Source organism: Tenrec ecaudatus, chromosome 13 (assembly GCF_050624435.1).
Source record: "Tenrec ecaudatus isolate mTenEca1 chromosome 13, mTenEca1.hap1, whole genome shotgun sequence".
NCBI lineage: Eukaryota > Metazoa > Chordata > Mammalia > Afrosoricida > Tenrecidae > Tenrec > Tenrec ecaudatus.
In genome coordinates this window covers 92,640,917-92,659,406 of record NC_134542.1, presented here as the reverse complement: position 1 = coordinate 92,659,406, position 18,490 = coordinate 92,640,917, and the positions used below count along the sequence as shown (strand labels likewise).

The following is an 18,490-nucleotide window of genomic DNA, read 5'->3' as shown; positions in this document are numbered from 1 at the left end:
TTGCGGCATTAGGAAGGTTGAGAACCACTGATGTAGACCATAGACATCTCAACTGATTTAGCCTACACAGTTCTGACTAAGAAACTTAAATTGACCAGACTCTGTGGGCAATGGGTACTCAAGTCAGGTCAGCTGAAGAGGAGAGCAGAGCTATCGATGGGAAATTTTAAACAAGTGAAATCAAGATCCACAAATATTTGAAGAATTCTAACAGGAAGTGAAATACACCTTTTCAGTTCAATATTGAAGGCAAAGCACAACCAAAGCAAGGGCTACCGAGAGATGTAAAAGTGATCCAGCCAAGGTGAAAATAGGCAGGCCAAGAGCACAGATCATGGCAACAGTTGTGAGGTTTGATAAAGCATTATACTTGGAGAGTCAAAGAAAGATAAAATCCGCTCTTTGTGAGAATGTTATGAAAAAGTTGGCCAAAGCTTTAGCAGGTAAACCCCTGGGAAAGCTTCACCAGAGCCCTCAACCCCAGCAGTGCTGCCGCTCGTTCCACACATCAAATGGAAGCAAGTTTTTGAGACTTGCTCAAATTATTGGGTGTCCAACTTATACTACTGATTTGACTCCTTTTGATTTCTGAATCTTTAAAACATAAAGAAAAAAAATAAAGGGGATACTCATTTTTCTCCACCAACAATGTAAAAAAGATTAAAGTTTAAATTCCCACAACTCCCGGTGGTTTAGGGATGGTCCAAATTTCTAGTATAGTGTCTTGGTCTTGATGAAACTTATGTTAAAAAATAAATTTCTTAAGGTATATTTTTATGTTTTAGTTTCTTTTTTCTGGGAACTTTTTGAAGCCCCACCTGTACACATACACACAGAGTTGTGGAGTGGAGAGATTTCCAAAAGTTTGTGGGAAATGGAACGGAAAGCTAATAGAATAAGTCTATATGCATGTGTGCGGGTGTATGCTTTATTGGTTTTCCCTTTCTAGGGACTCCGTCCAAAGACTAAGTGGTGGCCTTTTCCGCATTCTGCTATATGGTTCATTCACTGGTGCGTGTGTGCTGTGCTGGGCGTTTTAGATGGTTTCTTGCTGTGCATGAGGGCATAGGCTCAGCCACTGCTGTCAAGCTGATCCAGCTCAGTGATAGCGTATAGAGCAGAAGTGCCCCACTGAGCTGCCGAGACTAAATCTGCATGGGAGCACACAGCCTCCTCTTTCTCCCTCAGAGAGGCTGCTGGGTTTGGACTGATCTTGTGGGTAGAAGCCCAACGCATAACCCACTACACCGCCAAGCACCCTTCAAAGATTAATATATAATATAAACAGACCAATAGATATAGTTTTTTCATAGTTATGCATTTATTAGGGAAGTAACCAATTCAGGTTAAGGAACGCTTGAGTATACAATTCTTTGTTTTTTATCGTTTTATTAGGGGCTCATACAACTCTTCTCACAATCCATACATACATCAGTTGTTTGTACATTCGTTGCCCTCATCATTCTCAAAACATTTGCTCTCCACCTAAGCCTCTGGCATCAGCTCCTCATTTTTCCCGTCCCTCCCTCATGAACCCTTGATAATTTATAAATTATTATTTTGTCATCTCTTGCCCTGTCCGACGTCTCCCTTCACCCACTTTTTCTGTTGTCTGTCCCCTAGGGAGGAGGTTATATGTAGATCCTTGTGATCGGTTCCCCCTTTCCACCCTCCCAGTATCGCCACTCACACCCCTGGTCCTGAAGGGATCGTGGACCCTGGATTCCCTGTGTTTCCATTTCCTATCTGTACTAGTGTACATTCTCTGGTCTAGCCAGATTTGTAAGGTAGAATTGAGATCATGATTGTGGGGGTGGGGGAGGAGCATTTAGGAACTAGAGGAAAGTTGTATGTTTCATCATTGCTACATCGCACCATGGCTGGCTTGTCTCCTCCCTGAGTATACAATTCTTAGATAACAGCCTTTGTTTCTTAACCCTGCTTGTATGCATGTAGCTCTTGGCCTCTTGGTTTTGCCTTGCCCAAGTGTTTTAGGTTTTTTTTAATCATTTTATTGGGAGCTCATACAATTCTTATCACAATCCATGCATACATCAACTGTGTAAACCACATTTGTACATTCCCTCAACGTTTGCTATCCACTTAAAGTCCCTGGCATGAGCTCCTCCAATATGTATGATTTAATGTGATATGTGTCTATAAAAGTATTACAAGGCTAGTGATAATAGGATTGACATGAGAAAATAGAAACTAAAGAGTTTGAGTATACATTAATTTACACAAACTAAGCTCTTAGCTTCACTTACAATACTCAAATCTAGAATTAAGGTAGAGTGGTGAAGTTGTTATTGAACATACTTTCTCATTCAATGGCTTGTTTGTAAGCACCTACTATTGTTGAACAAATAAGCTGCTGGAAGAATTAAATGAGATTAAAAGACTTAGCACCGCATACGACATATATTAACCCCCTGCGATCAAGTCAATTCCTACTCAACCAATCCTATAGAGCAGAATACAACTGCACCTTATGCTTTCTAAGGCTTCGAATTGTTCAGGGAGCAGAAAGCCTGCTCTTTCTCCCTCAGAGCAGTTGGTGAGTTTGATCTGCTAACATGGTAAGTAGCCCCACCCATGTAATATCACCAGGGCTCCTTTTGACATATAGTAGAGACACAAATATTACATTTCTCAACAATTTTATATGTTTCTTTATAATACATTAATAAGCATGTGAAAAGATATGCATATACTATGCCTTGTAATTATCTCAAGTAGCAATCCCCTGGGCTGCTAGGAGTCAGATCGCACTCAACATCAGTGGGGGGTTTTTGGTGATGGGTGATTGAAACAGTTCATGGGAAAATGTCTTTATCTTTTGGTTCCACCTTTTCCCACTAACTTTCTGAAGCCCTCATATTACTTACTCAGTGTGGAGGGAAGGGATGAAAGAGAAAGCAATGCGTTGATCAAGGAAGTGTCCCAGTTTGCAGTAGATGACTTCCTGCAGGGTAGTTGTGATGTGACTAATTCCCTGGTCCCTGGTGGTTTCCCATAAACATTTATATTTAGAAATGCAAAAATAAATATAAAATAATACTTTCAATGTAATTTTGAAAACCAATCTTTAAATAAATATGTGTACCTATGTTGCTCCTGTTTCAGAGAGAGGAGGGACTGCCTTACAGGGGCTCGTGAAGGCACAGAGCGCCTGCAGACTTGCTGCTTCCACTACGTTGCTGGGCCTCAAACCACTTGTCGTTCGCATCAATTTCTCTCCACAAGGTGAGAATTATGATTTTTCTCAATAGATTGTCTTCATCCTTATTTTTATCAATAAACTTAATTTCCATTAGCTAAAGAAAGTATCTGATAACTATAAAGTGCTACATGTCTCCAATATTCCTATTACAAAATGGCTATCTATTCATTATTTTTTAAAATTAGCAAAGCAAACCCAATGAGAAAACTCAGGAAAGTACAGTTCTCCTACCACCTGGAGATAACAACTCTTTACAGGCTTGTTTGTCGTTCTGATTTTACTGATTACAGCCACCATCTGAGACAGAGTAGAACTGCCCCTTGGGTCTGGACAGGAGCGGGCAGCCTCATGTCTTGGCCTCTGAGCAGCTGGTGCATTTGCAACACCAGCATTGCACTTAGTCCTCCAGTGCTTAACCTTGTGTGCCACCGCGCTTCCTTGTATACATGTGCATGTGTGTATGTGTGTGTGTATGGAGATGTAATTAGAACTTGAAATGATAGGATATGAAGACGCGTTGGCTAGTCTTCTTTCGGTTAGCATTTTATTGCAGCATTTTTCATATCAGTCAGTATCATCCATGTCACCATTTATAATATTTGTATATGTGTCCCCTGTTTAAGGTTATATAGCAAATTATTGAACCATTTTCCTATTATTGAGTATTTTGGTCATTAACAGTTTTTCTTTGAGTCTTTTATATCTTTATATTTCTTGTATAAATATCCCATTTACACTCCATGCTTAATTTTTCTTCAAGCCTTTGATTCTTTCATTTTTTAAAAGTAATAATGAATGAACCTTTATTATTACCTCTGTAAACATATGTGTTGAATTGCACAATCAATGTCTTCCGATTTTGTCATGTTTAAAATACATTATGGTACTTACTGTGTGTGCTTTAATTTTTGCCCTGGAGGGGCGCCGAGTTGGAACCAACTCAATAGCAGTCAATCTGGTTTTGGTACAGGTTACCACTCATTTTAAGTCTATCTTCTTTTGTGGTTCTGCTATGTGTTTGAGCATTGACGTCCTCGTCCCCGCCCCCGCACAATGTGCGCGCGCACACACACACACACACACATACACACACACACACACTTTATAATGGCAACTTTAAAACACCAAAGAGTAGGCAGACCAGTACAATGAACCGTGACACACCTCATTTTGGCTTCTACACTGAAGAAGTCATAGTGAATTGTTAATCCTCCTGTATCATTTGGAGACAACTGCTAGACATTAATTTTCTTAAATAACGTGTTTTTGTGATCTGCATGAAAGCTTTCAGAGCAAATTAGTTGTGTGGGGTTTTTTTTGTTGTTGTTTTACTTTATAGTAAAAGTATGGTTTAAGGGAAGTTTTATAGAGTAGCTGCTCAGCTTACATCGAACAATTCATGCACACCTTGTTTTAATTCCTTTATTGCAATCCCATCAATGTAACCACTTGCTCCCTGGAGTTTCTGTTTCCTTTCTTTCTCTCTCTTAACCCTCCACCCTTGTCCTTGGGTAAATGCTTCCCTTTTGATCTTAAGTGGTTGATCCTTCTAACATGAGTAAGTTTATTTCCAGACCTGAAAGGGCCCACCAGCCTTGACCCAACCAATAAGCCTGGCCTCTTTTATGGTTTTGAGTTTTATTCTATATTTTTCTCCCCCTCTATCCAGGACTTTTTAATGTGATCCTTTTCAGAGCAGCTGGTGGCTGGTGGGGAGGCACCGTTCAGTTCTTCCGATCTCAGGATTGTGGAGCCTGATATTTATGGGACTCAGTAGTGTCCTTGTGTCTTTCAGTTTTCATCCCCTTTCTTTCCCCTGGATGGGAGAGATCAGTAATTGCACCCCAGGTAGCTGCTCATGCATTTTAAGGCTCCAGTTTGAGCAAATTAGTTTCCCTTCAACAATAAATACACATTTCCTCTCTGTAATTACTAGTTCTGCCTTCATATCCCTTCTTGACCCTTGAGCTTTATCCTGGGCATATGCTGCTTTTTTGCTGTTGTGTGCTTCATTGATCTAAGCGGCACATACCTCTATGGTGCTAAGTTCACCTTATATACCTGGCTATTGTCTAAAAGCTGAGTCACACGGGTAAATTCAGTTCTAGGCAGAAAGGTGACTAAGGACCATAGTCTTGAGGTTCTACAAGTCTCTGCCAAGACTGTGTAAGACTAGTTTTCTTAATGATTTGTAGTTTTGTAACATGTTTTCTCTTACTCTACACAAGACTGCTTTCTTTCCTTTTTTAATCATTTTATTGGGGGCTCATACAGCTCTTATCACAATCCATCCATCCATCCATTGTGTTAAGCACATTTGTGCATTTGTTGCCATCATCATTTTCAAAACATTTTCTTTCAACTTGAGCTCTGGGTATCAGTTTCTTATTTTTCCCCTCCCTTCCCTCCCTCATGAACCCTTGATAATTTATCATTTTCTTTTCACTGACCGATGTCTCCCTTTACCCACTTTTCTGTTGCCCAGGACTGCTTTCAGAACTCAGCAGAAGTTGCTTCTCTGTCCCATTGTGTACACACTCACAGGTCACGGCTATTAGTAATGTGATGTCTGGGACTGCTTGTCTGGTTTGGGGTTTGGTATTAGCTGGTGTTGATGCTTTGTGGGCCTTAGAGCCGATCCACAGGCTGGATGTTTCCCACCCCTTCTCTAGCTAGAGTTTGTAATATAGCAGGATAAACAATTAGACTCTTTCCTTGTATATGATTGTGGGACACTTCGAGCACTTAGGTCCCCTTTAGTTAATAAACCATCTATCAAAATGATGTTAGCTATTGCCAAATGAGTGAATCAACACTTAAAGGAGGACAGTCACCTAGGAATAAGTTAGAGACCCCTGGTGGTACCCTGGAACACCCCTTACCCTCCCCCCCACCCCCGCCCCAGCAGCTCCAGCAGAGAGAAGATCTGGCGATTGGCCGCTGTAAAGATGTGCAGCCCAGGAAACTCTGACGAACAGTTGTACTCGGTCCTGTAGGGTCGCTGTAAATTGGGAAAAACTCAAAGGCATACAGTAGGATTTAATTTTTTTTCTCCTACTAAAAGCAAAATATAGTTTGTCCTAGTCCAAAATTAAAGTTAAAAATTCTTCCTTTGTTTAAGGAATAATAAAATCTCTACATAGTAACAGCACTTCTCTATCATTTGATTTGACCCCAGCTTGTCTCTTAAGCTTGATCATAAATCGTCTCTTACATTGGAATATAAATGTAATTTAATATAGAGGAGCAATAAGTTAACCCTAACCTAGCCTTCTAGAAACCTTAGTAGCATTGGGCTGCTAACCACAAGGTCGGTAGTTCAAAACCATAGCAACTTCCTGAAAGAAACATAAAGTTTGTCTGTATTCAAAACAATTGACAGCCTCAGAAACCTAAGTAAAGTCACTGTGAGTCAGAATCAGCTTGATGGCAGTGAGTTTGGATTTGCTTTGGAAGCTAGCCTTCTTCTATTTCTTGAAGCTCTTATATTTTTTTATTTTAATTTGTCATTAGTTGACAGTGGCCATGATGAGATAAAATAAATATATTCATTTTCTCAATTATTTTTTTCATCCTATAGACTTCTTCCTAAACTACCTCTAGAGCATGTCTAACATTCAATTAAATCCTTATTCCAGATCCCCCCACCTGGTGTTCACTGCCAGTGGGCGGAATGTTACACGAACGTTTTTCCTGCTTCCCTACCCTCAGAAATAGCTGCTTGTGTGCTTGATTAAAATACACTTGGAAATTTTAGTGCTGTTTTTAAAAAAGTGATTATAGCCCATTCTATAAATATTTTTAATAATATGAATATAATCTATCAAAATTCTCTTTGTAAATCCTAGTCATTAAATTTTTTTCAGTGTTACCCTTCTTAACCATTCTGCTCACATGTGTGTGATTTCCCTTTAGTGTATGGAATAAACTAGAAAAAATGCACTTAGAAAGTTGCTTCTTTTTCTATCACCCTTAAAAAGAAATAAGCATGTCTAAAAATTACATGTGGTAACAGTATTATTGTAGATTACTAGGGGCTTTCATTTTGCTAACAAAGATACTTATAGCCCCATAATAGTATGGGAAAGGGATGAAAAGAGTCTAAAATCCATAGCATAATAAATTTAGTAGAATTCTAGAAAAGAATAAAATTATAGTAAAGATAATTTCAAGGCCCAAAGTATAACTATATAATTATGGCTTAAAGAAATTTTGAAATCATTGTGCATTCTTTATAATTAAAACATACTGCAAATCCTCTTTGTCTCATCTCAGATAAGTAAGATTGTAATTTCAGATATCCTTATTATAATATCTGTCTTTATAGTATGTGGGAGTTATAGTTTCTGATTATTGCTAATTACTACAGATGTTTTCATAAATTATACATTTTTTTTACTTATATATTACTGACTATTTACTCTGCGTACACATGGCACTAGAGAGTAATTTTTAAAATACATTTTATTAAGTAAAGAACACTCCTCAAAGATTTTATTCAGTTGACATAATAGATATTTTTAGGATACCGCCTTCTATATTGTGCAGGAATTATATTTTAAATCAGGTTACACAGTTTTTATAAATTGAGCTTGGTGGCTTTACGGAAACCTTCATATTTGTTTCATGTTTTACAGAAACCTTCATATTTGTTTTGTGTGTGTGTGTGTGTGTGTGTATTCTCCTATTCATAGTATTCAAAGCAGTCCATGTGACCTAGATATTGAAAATTGAGGTAGAGTGTGCTGCATTGCTGGTAGATACTGTGAAGCCTCAGATACATTCTGGTTCGACTTGCTAGAATTTCAAGGTACACTGTTTAACCTCTCTGGAAAATCTATATAATGTTTTTTTAAGCATGAAAGGTTATTTTGCAATATGATATTCAAATGAAAAACAATGCTTTTATATCCCAGTTAAAAATGCACACATATCAATGCTGCTGTTCTTTTTTTTTTAGATTATACTGGGTAACATTTTTTATAGGTTTTCTCCCATTATTTTCCTTATGTTTAGAATTATAGTACTTTGTTCATTTAAATTTCTACCTCCAGTAAGATGCAGCTAGTCTCTTGCCTTTTCATTTTATTAGATGAAGTCTGTTAACTTTTAAAAAATAAACATTAATCTAGTGTTGCATTATAGAATTTGGTTTTTCAAGAGAAGTTAAATGCATCATCTGTCTGTTTGGTGTAGAAAATCTCATGGCAAAAAAAAATTTTTTTTTTTACGTAGCTTTTCTGTTCAGGAGGCCATATTCTCCCTGTGAAAAGGGCTGTTTCATTCTTTAATAAGTCAAACTCAGAAAGGAAAGCATTGAATGTGTTAAGGCGCCTGTGCAGATGACTGGCTTGCAAGTAGTAGAGCATCATGTATGTGCATGTTCTTAAGGAGTGTGGTTTAGATTTTCTTTTTCCTTACTGCAAAGAGACATTCTAAAATAGGAGCAATGGCCGTCTGCAGTGGAGTTCTCAGCTGAGGAGAATAAAGCACACATGTGTAGGTTAATTCTGTAGTTCTGTCTGTCTGCTTGGTGACAGAAAGGAAATGAGCTCTCCAAGCAAACTCAGAGGACTCTTTGTATGCCAGAAAGAATGAAAAGAACCAGGACTGATGGCCAGAACCTGTACTGAAAAGTCTAAGGCCGCATACTAGAAACGTAGTGTTTGATTAAACCTGAAGTACAAGAAAAAGGCAAAAACAGCTAAGGATGGCAACTGGGAGAGACAGAATCTGAACAGCAAAAACAAACGCTAGGTCATAAGAAAAGCCAAGCCTCTAACAGAGTGTGGGGCAGAGAAACAAATGCACATCAGTACCTTTTGGGCAGTAGAGACGGGTGATTTATCAACACTGGAAACTTAATTGAACAGTAAGCCCAGCTTTGCTCCGTGCACAGCTCCTGGTGGCTTTTATTCTTTTTTCCCCCTAATTTGGTAATTCTCTAAACTAGTGTTTCACAGAACATTCTTTCAGAAATTTTATCGTGGAAGCTAAGAACAATGAGGACAAGAAGAAAATGTTGTGAAATTGATTGTGAAGATAATTGTACAAATCCTAATATGATTAAATAATTAAATTGTATGATACATGAAATATATGCAAATAAAGCTATTAAAGTGTTTTTATTGCAAAAGGGAGGGAAAATATCAGTCATCAGTTGAATTTAACAGAGGAAAAAAATGCACACTATACATATACATATATGTTTTACTTATTCGGTACCATGGAGTCTATTCTAACTCATGGATGGGATTGCTTCTTCCTAGGGTTTCCAAGGCTGTCTGTCATCTTTTAGAAACATATCTCTAGCCCTTCTCTAAGACATTTCTGTGTGGGTTTGAACTATCAACTTTTGGGCTGGTGGGCCAACACTTAACTATTTGAGCCACCCACAGAGCCAAGTACAAAGGTGGGGCTAAGTCAAAAAGTACTGCATCTAGGGTTTTGCTCCTAGGGTCTCAGTAGTTCATGCACACACAGGTTTATTTTAGACAAGATATTAGAATGTGTCTGCACACAGTGGATGGCTGCAGACAAGCCCTCTCAGTAGTTTCTGAAAGGATTTGGGGGCCAATTGAATTCCAATCAGAGAGGTCAGCCCAGAAGGACTTTGGCATTTGCATTTTTGGGATTCCAAAAAAGTTATCATAATGAATTTTCTCAAAGGACACAGGATGATCACAGGAGTCTTATTCTGAAGAAATGGTAAGAACAGTGGAAACCACACTGTTGAGAAAAAGGCCAGGAAAGTTGCACCAGGGATTGTTTGGGGTTTTTTTGTTTTTGTTTTTTGCATCACAACAATGTACCTGATCATTCTTCAGACACAGACTATCCTATGAAGATTTCATTGGGAAACACTCCTCCATCTACGGCCCTGCTCCTGCCCTTTCAGACTTCTTTTTGTTCTCCAATTAGAAGAACACTGAAAAGGGGCATGATTTTTGTTCCTTGAGGATACCAAAACTTCCATTTTGACATGGTGTAAATCACAGAACACAGAATTCTTCAGGAAAACATTAGAGAGATGAAATCACTCCACTCGGGCTTAGAAGCAGACATCTAAGGTACAACCATTAGTCTCTCCCCATGCAAAGGAAAGAAGAGTGAGGAAAATTGAAGATTCATGGAAATAATTAGTCCAATAGACTAATGGACTATGTGAACATCAACCTCCACAATTTTGAATCCAGAAGAGTTAGATGGTGCCCAACTACCCTTGCTAACTTGCTATGAAAGGAATTATAAAAGAAGGTCTTGGACAGAGTGTAATCAAAATATGGAACAGAATTGATCAGATAGAGACTGGTGAAACCTTCAGGACCATGACCTTAATTACCCTTCAGGACTAGAACTGAACTAACCCCTGTGGGGATGTCTTAATTTTCATTTAAAAAAATAGGTTTTTCACCTTTCCAACACGATTGCTGAAGAAAAAAATGGGTGCATAAGCAAATGTGGTGAAGAAAGCTGATGGTGCCTGGCTATGAAAAGATACATGGTCTGGGGTTTTAAGGGCATGGAGTTAAACAAGCGGCCATCTATCAGGGAAACAACAAAGCCCACCATCCTGTGTGATAATGAAATGTCCAAGAGAACAGGTATCAGAAGTTCCAAAACATGTAAACAAATTAATATGAAGGAGCATAGACAAAGTAGAGACCCAAAACCCACCTGTAAGACCAGTGGGCATTCCCTCACAATAGGGCCACATGGGCGATGTAGCACTGATAAAACACACAACTATCCTCTAGTTCTTTAAAATTTTCTCTCCCACTACTGTATTCTTAGTTTTATACCTCAATAATATTGTTAGACCTGCAAGATCTTTCGATGCATGAAATCCAAGATAGATAAACCCCTCAGAAACAGTAATGGGAGTAACAATTCCCTGTAGGGATGGGGATGGGGATGGGGGGAAACAGGAGAAGGGGGAATTGATAGCAATGATGTCTGTGTAACCCCACTCAAGAGGAATAAACAACAGGATTTTAGGTCAATGGATACATTGGATGGTGTAAGATACGACAAATAATAATATATGTTAAGGGTTTATGGGGGTGATAGGGTGGGGGAGGGAAGGGATAAAGGAGAGCTGATATCAAGGAGTTGAAGAAGAAAGAAATTATTTTGAAAATGTTGATGACGGCAATTTTTACAACTACGCTTGATCTAACAGAACTATGGATTGTGATAATATGTAAGAGCTCCTAATAAAATGTTGCCAAAAAATAGAGTTTGATATGGTGAACAATAGCACTAGGGAGATATGCATTCTTAGAATAAGTGGTATTATATGGTCGGCTTGGCAATCAATGACATGAAACAAAAAGTGTATACATTGCTAAATGGAAAACTTCTCTGCTGTATAAACCTTTCATTGTTGCTGTTGTTAGGTGCCACCGAGTCAGCCGTATGCCACCGTATCGGCCTTATGTACAATAGAACAACACACGAACGCACCCTACGCCGGCCTTGCACTTGTTTCTGTGCTTGCACCCATAATTGCAGCCACTGTGTCAGTCTGTCTCCTCGTTTTCACTGACTCCCCACTTTGCCAAGCATGATGGCCTTCACCAGGGACTGGTCTCCTCTGAGAAAATGTCCAAAGTATGTGAGACAAGAGTCTCTCCATCCTTGCCTATAAGGAGCACCATGGCGGTACTTCTTCCAAGACAGTGCAGTTTGCCCTTTTAGCAGCCCATGGTATTTTCCGTATTCTTCGCCAGCATCGATAGTCAACTGCATTGATTCTCTTCAGTCCTCCTTATTCATTGTCCAACGCTCACATGCATGTGAGGCAATTGAAAATTGCTGCTTCCATTAGGATTGATTGTTGATCCAAGCTAGACAAAATCCTGGACAACTTCAACCTTTTCTCCATTTAGCATGGTGTTACCTACTGGTCCAGTTGTGAGGATTTTGGTTCTCCTTACATTGAGTGTGATCCATACTGAAGACTGTAATCCTTGTTGTTCATCAGCAAGTATTTCAAGTCCCTACCCTTAGCACGCAAGGTTGTGTCATCTGCATTTTGCAGGTTTAAAAAGCTTTCCAAGCCTCCTTGATAGAATCCAGCTTTTCTGACGATTTGCTCAGCATACAGATTGAATAAGTATGGTGAGAAGATACAACCTTTTCCTGATTTTAAACCATGCAGTATCCCTTTGTTCAGTTCACCCAGCTGCCTCTTCTTCCCTGTACAGGTTCTACATGAGCACAATGAAGTGTTCTGGAACTCCCATTCTTCTCAAAGCTATCTTTAGTTTGTTATGATCCACCGTTTGAAGTTAGATAATACAGATTTTATTTTCAAGAAAGGAAAAATTCCAAAATTATGAAAGTATAACAATGAACAATATATTTTTTGATTCTAATAAAATTCAAAAATATATTTCATTAATATTATTGGAGCTGTTTTAATATTGCTCTAAGATCTTTAGTTATAACCACTCATTTTTTTAAACTTCTCAAAGTCATAATCTTGCAAAAAACAAAAACTCTATCTACAAATATTAAGATTTATAGGGGTGTTTAATATTTGTGAGTACTCAGCTAAATATGACCAAACCAGCTTCTATTTTCTGCCAGTATCATAGGGGCCTTGCTGGTGGTTTTTTTTTTTCCTCACAAAGTTGCAAAAGAACAATAGACAAATCTACTTAAATAGGAAAAGTCTTGTTTTGATTACATATGAAAATATTATCAAAATCATGAAAGCATATAAACCAAAGTTTTAGAGAAGTTACGTAAGGATAGACATACTTAAACTAATTTCATTTTATTTATTATATATATTTTATTAATATTAAGGATAAAACACCTAGAGTCATCAAACATGAATACTTTATTTATAGACCTTGTATTTGTTTTTGCACTTCCTTTAAATGGGTATTTTTATTTTATATGTAGCTTTGAATTACTTTCTGATAGCTTTCCCTTCAAGCTGAAGAACTCATACTAGCATTTTTTTATAGGCTGTTTTGCTGGATATGAACTTCTCTGTTCTATTTGTCTGGGACTTTAAAAATTACCGTCACTTTTGAAAGATAGATTTTGTTGCATATAGTATTCTGGGTTGATAGTTGTGTTTTGTTTTTCTCTTATTCAGCACTTTAAATATATCATCCCATTGTTTTCTGCCCTCCAGTGTTTTGAAGAAAAAAATCTATATTTAATGTTATTGGGGACCCATTGTATATGACTGCTTCTCATACTACTCTCAAGAGACTCTTTTTAAAAAAATCATTTTATTAGGGGCTCATACAACTCTTTTTACGATCCGTACATACATCATTTGTGTCCAGCACATTTGTACAAATGTTGCCAGCATCATTCTCAAAACACCCACTCTCCACCTGAGCCCCTAGCATCAGCTCCTCATTTTCTCCTGTCTCCCACTTCCCCCTCCCCCTGAATCCTTGATAATTTATAAATAATTAATATTTTATCATATCTTACACCATCCCATGTCTTCCTCACCCAGTTCTCCGCTGTCTGTCCTCCAGGGAAGAGGTTACATGTAGACCTTGTCATCTGTTTCCCATTTCTCCCTCACCCTCCCTCCACCTTCCTGATATCGCCACTCTCACCACTTTTCCTGAGGGGCTCATCTGTCCTGGATTCCCCATATTTCCTTCCAGTTCCTACCCATGCCTGTGTATATCTCCCAATCCAGCCGGTTATGTAAGGTAGAATTGGGGTCATGATAGTGTGGGGGCGGTGGGGGAAGAAGCATTCAAGAACTAGAGGAAAATTGTGTTTCATCGTTGCTACACTACACTGACTGGTTCGTCACCTCCCCACAACCCTTCTAAAAGGGTGTCCAATTTCCCCCAGATGGGCCCTGGATCTTCACTCTACACTTCCCCTCATTCACAATGCTATGATTTTTTTTTGTCTTTGATGTCTGATACCTGATCCCTTCAGTGCTTTGTCATCTCACAGGCTGGTGTGCATTTTCCATGTGGGCTTTGTTGTTTTTCAGTTAGATGGCCCCTTGTTTATCTTCCAGCCTATGGGACCCCAGATTCTATATATTTTGACAGCTGGGCACCATCAGCTTTCTTTACCGCACTTGCCCATGCACCTGCTTTGTCTTCAGCATTCACATCGGGGTAGGCTGGTGTGCTTCTTCCTTGTGGGCTTTGTTGTTTCTTAGATGGCTGCCTGATTACCTTCAAGCCGTTAAGACCCCTGATGCTATATCATTTGATAGCCGGGCACCATCAGCTTTGTTCGCAACTTTTGCTTATGCACCCACTTTGTCCTCAGTGATCTAGTCGGGACAGGCCGGTGTGCTTCTTCCATGTGGGTTTGTTGTCTCTCAGCTAGATGGCTGCTGGTTTATCTTCAGGTCAAGATGCTCTTTTTATCTGTAATATTTGAGAGCCTGGCTCTGCTGTTTCACTAGAGGACTCTGGGTTTATCCTGCTTGAGCAATGGTTCTGAACTTTCCTAACGTCGTGACCCTTTCATACAGTTCCTCCTGTTGTGGTGACCCCTAGCCATAAAATTATTTTTGTTGCTACTTCATAACTATAATTTTGCTACTGTTACGAATTGGGCGAGCCCTGTGAAAAGGTCAGTCAACTCCCAAAGGGGTCGCGACCCACTGGTTGAGAATGGCTGTGCTAGAAGTTCTTTGAGCTTCTTGTATTTGTAGATTCATATTCTTTGTTAGATTGGGGGAAAATTCTGTGATAATCTCTTCAAATATTCATTTTGTCCCTTTATCTCATCTCCTCTCATTGCCATGGTGTGCATATTAATTATCATGCTGTTGCCTTGTAAGTCCATTCTTAAACTGTGCTCAGTGTTCATGAGCCTTCACTCTTGTTGTTTGACAGCATCTGTAATTTTAATTGTCTTATCCTCTAAATCATTGATTATTTCTTCTACCTGATTAAAATATTTTGTTATGTCTTTCTGTGGTTCATCCTTTTAGTTATTGCCCCTTTCATTTGCCGTGTCTCTTATTTGTAGGTCTTCATTTCATTCTTAACATTATTTCCCTATATTTTAACTATTGACTATGTTTTCACTTAATTCTTTAATGATGCTCATTGCTGTATTATTACTATTATTATTATTATCATTAATTTACTCAAAACCAAACTCGCTGCCATTGAGTCAATACTGACTCATAATGGGCCCACTGGATTCCGAGACTGTAACTGTTTACGAGAGCAGAAAGCCCAGTCTGTCTTCAGTGGAACTGTGGTGGTTTTGAACTGGTGACCGTGGGGATCACAGCCCAACAGCCCACCAGAACTCCCTTCAATGTTGTATTATGGTCGCCCCCTCCTCCTCCCATTTTTGTTCATCCTTACGCAGGTGTGCTTTCACTCCCTCTGTTGAGTTTATTTGGATGGGCCATTGTTTCTCTATTCTTTGTGTGTCCTGTGATTTGTTTTTTCTGGAATATTCTGGCACATTAACTTTATATGTTTTACCTTGTATTTGGTGTTTCCACGCACACCATTTTCTGCAGTACATTCTTAGGTGATAGAGCCTCCACCTTTGGTTAACCTGTCACTCTCGGATCTCTCTGTTAAAACTCTCCCTCTCCCTCTCTGGTTTACTTGGGATACAAGAGTCCCAGGTATCACTCTTTAACTTTCATCATATCCCAGACACTCCTGAGAACGTGCTGTGGGCATTGTGTCCACCAGTGAGCATTACCACTTGAGCGAGACACCGCGTACTACTCATATGTCCACCAGAAGGCGCAGTCACCTCTCTGGTTATTGGTCCTTCCTCTCTTTTTTCCAGTCATGTTTTCAGTCAAAAACCTACACCCAGCAAGCCCTCTTCAGTGTTAGGTGTTGTCTTTCTATTTTTCCCAAGTTCCTTTCTTGGTCTGTGGACGGTGGCATTCAAGGAAAACGTAAAGTTTCTTCTGTTTTAGAAGAAGGTGTTGACATCCCAAAAGGACCTCCAAGGGATCTGCCTTGCTGGTTTTGCCTGCTCCCTGAACACGGCAGCCTTGGTCAATAGTACTGGACACCACCTGGAAGTTAGGGGAGAATACCCCTCACCAGGGAAGCTTATCCTCTGGCTTTCAGGTGCCAGCGATAAGGTGTGTGCGTGAAAGCAGGCAGTGCTGACCAGGGGAGAACATCGCCCTGCAGGCTCCACTGTCGCATTTTACAGCAGACTTGCACGACACAGTCTGTGGGTAGGAGCAGCTCTGTCAACCGTCTGGATGTAGCTCTGGAGAGGTCTACTTCATGATATCAGTCTTCCCTGTAGTATCTTGTGTGTGGTTGAACCTTCACCAAAGATGTCTGCTCCTTAGCAGCAGTGTCAGTCAGTAATCCTCAGCCCCAAAGGACAAATAGCCTTGACCTGACATCCTGAGAGTTTCTTCTGTCTGTTTCCCAGCTGTATAATCTGCAGGGAAGCTAGTAGTGTTGGCTAGGAGCCAATTCCACTGTGTGGAAAGAGAGAGGGTGGGCTGGCACACTCCAAATGGAACCCCACGGAGGTCTGAGTTGTTCTCAGAGCCATGCCAGAATATACCCATTGTGTATCCTACACCCAACATGCTTGCTTCCTAGTGTTTAGCAGCTTTAGTCAGCAGCTCTTAGCATAGACCAAAAGAGGCAGCAGACAGACGTGAATCGAATCCCTGGGAGAAGGTCAGTGTTGGTTGCAAAGCTCCGGAATATCGGGCGCTCAGGGATTCGGGGAGCACATTGACCATCAGAGTAGATTTCACAGTAGATGTGTAGCCGACTGTGTCAGGGGTGGGGAGGTGCTGGCACACTGCAAGCAGACCCCCAGGAATGTTTGCCTTGTTGAGCTGAGTGCAAAAGCTCTTTCTGGAAGCAGGGGCAAGCGGCAGGGAGGGAAAGAGGCTCTTATTCTAGGACCATTTCTCCAGTTGGCAGCAGTCAGAAGGCTGGGAAGAGGACACAGACAGTGAGGAAAGTAATTTTCCTACCGTAGACCACTCACTCAGTGTTGATCCGTGCCTGTCTGCAGTCCCCCGCTGCTTTCCTGTGTTCCGAGTCCCTCGGAAGCAAGCGCCGTGTCTTTACCGTGGTTGCTGTTGTTTGTTTTGTCTTTCTGGGAGAGGGTGTATTTGTTGGTGCCCCCACCTTCCCAACTCTAACCATTTTCTTTAAAAGTCACACACAGTGTAGAACAGTAATAGAAGTTGGATTGCACAACATGGGACCCTTGATCATAGTTGTGTGGCAGCAGTCTCTAGACACTAATTAGAGCATCCAAGCATGTCAGATATTAATTATATTCTTATAATTCTCGGTTAAAAGAATGCCCGTGGAAAAGGCCCTGATGTGGCGTTGTGCTTGCACAGAAAGTAATGTGCCACAAGACACACAGAACCACTGGTGGCCAGCAGATGTGTCCTCCATCCTGGTCTGCCATCTCCTACCTGTAAGACATTTTACAGAATAGTCCTCTTCAGAAAAATGAAGGAATTAATACTTTCCAGGTAGATATTAATGATATGTTTAAGAAATCCAAGTTCTATCACATTGAGAAATTCTGTATTAGGCTAAAATAAACAAACAAGGTTCTTTACTGCATGTTAATACGCATTTGGCGTTTCCAAAAGATACAGATTTAAAGACTTCCTGTTAACCTATATTTGTACTATACATATTCAGTAGTCTTCAGTATGGGAAATAGAGGGCTAAATATACTCAAATTTCTCTTCTGATTATAAGATGTTGCGGTTCAGTGATTTTAAATTGCCTGTTTATGTTGTTCTCCTTTTAAAAAATAGCAGAGGAAGGAGCACTGATAGTGCTGTGGGTAAGGGTTGGACTGCTGACCGTAAGGTCAGGGGCTTAAACCCACCAAGTGCTCCACAGGAGAAGAAGGGTCTGTCCACTCCCTTAACAGTTTATAGCCTCAAAAACCCTATGTAAAGCTCCTGTGATACAGGACCTATTTGATGGCCATGGGTTTGGGGGTATACATTCATAAGCATCAAACTCCAGGGGTATGCTTGTGATGAACCAACGTCATTTGGAAAGCTCACAATAAAACATTTTTAGTTAATTATAAGTCATATGCTATGGTTTAAAGATCATCAAAGTCATTATATAGTATTGATCATTATAATTTCTAAAGTACTCCAAAACTGTACTCTGAAAGTGTTTATACCTGACAGTCTTAGTTTCTGAGGACTGTTGGACAGATATCTCAGAATGAGTGGCTTTAACAAAGAGAAATGTATTATCTTACAGTTCTGGATGCCAGGTCCTCAGCATTATAGATTGCTTCTGA

The 18,490-nt window shown here is 39.8% G+C and overlaps 1 protein-coding gene across 7 annotated transcripts in view; it reads left to right on the top strand.

Annotated features, from left to right (window-relative positions):
• The window catches only part of MBD5 (methyl-CpG binding domain protein 5), a 457,957-nt gene that overhangs the window by 272,354 nt on the left and 167,113 nt on the right, over positions 1-18,490 (top strand). For all 7 annotated transcript variants that reach the window (XM_075529832.1, XM_075529830.1, XM_075529834.1 and 4 more), the window contains one exon: positions 3,127-3,246. The gene's annotated coding sequence lies outside the window, so the exon portion shown is untranslated. The remainder of the gene's footprint in view (positions 1-3,126; positions 3,247-18,490) is intronic.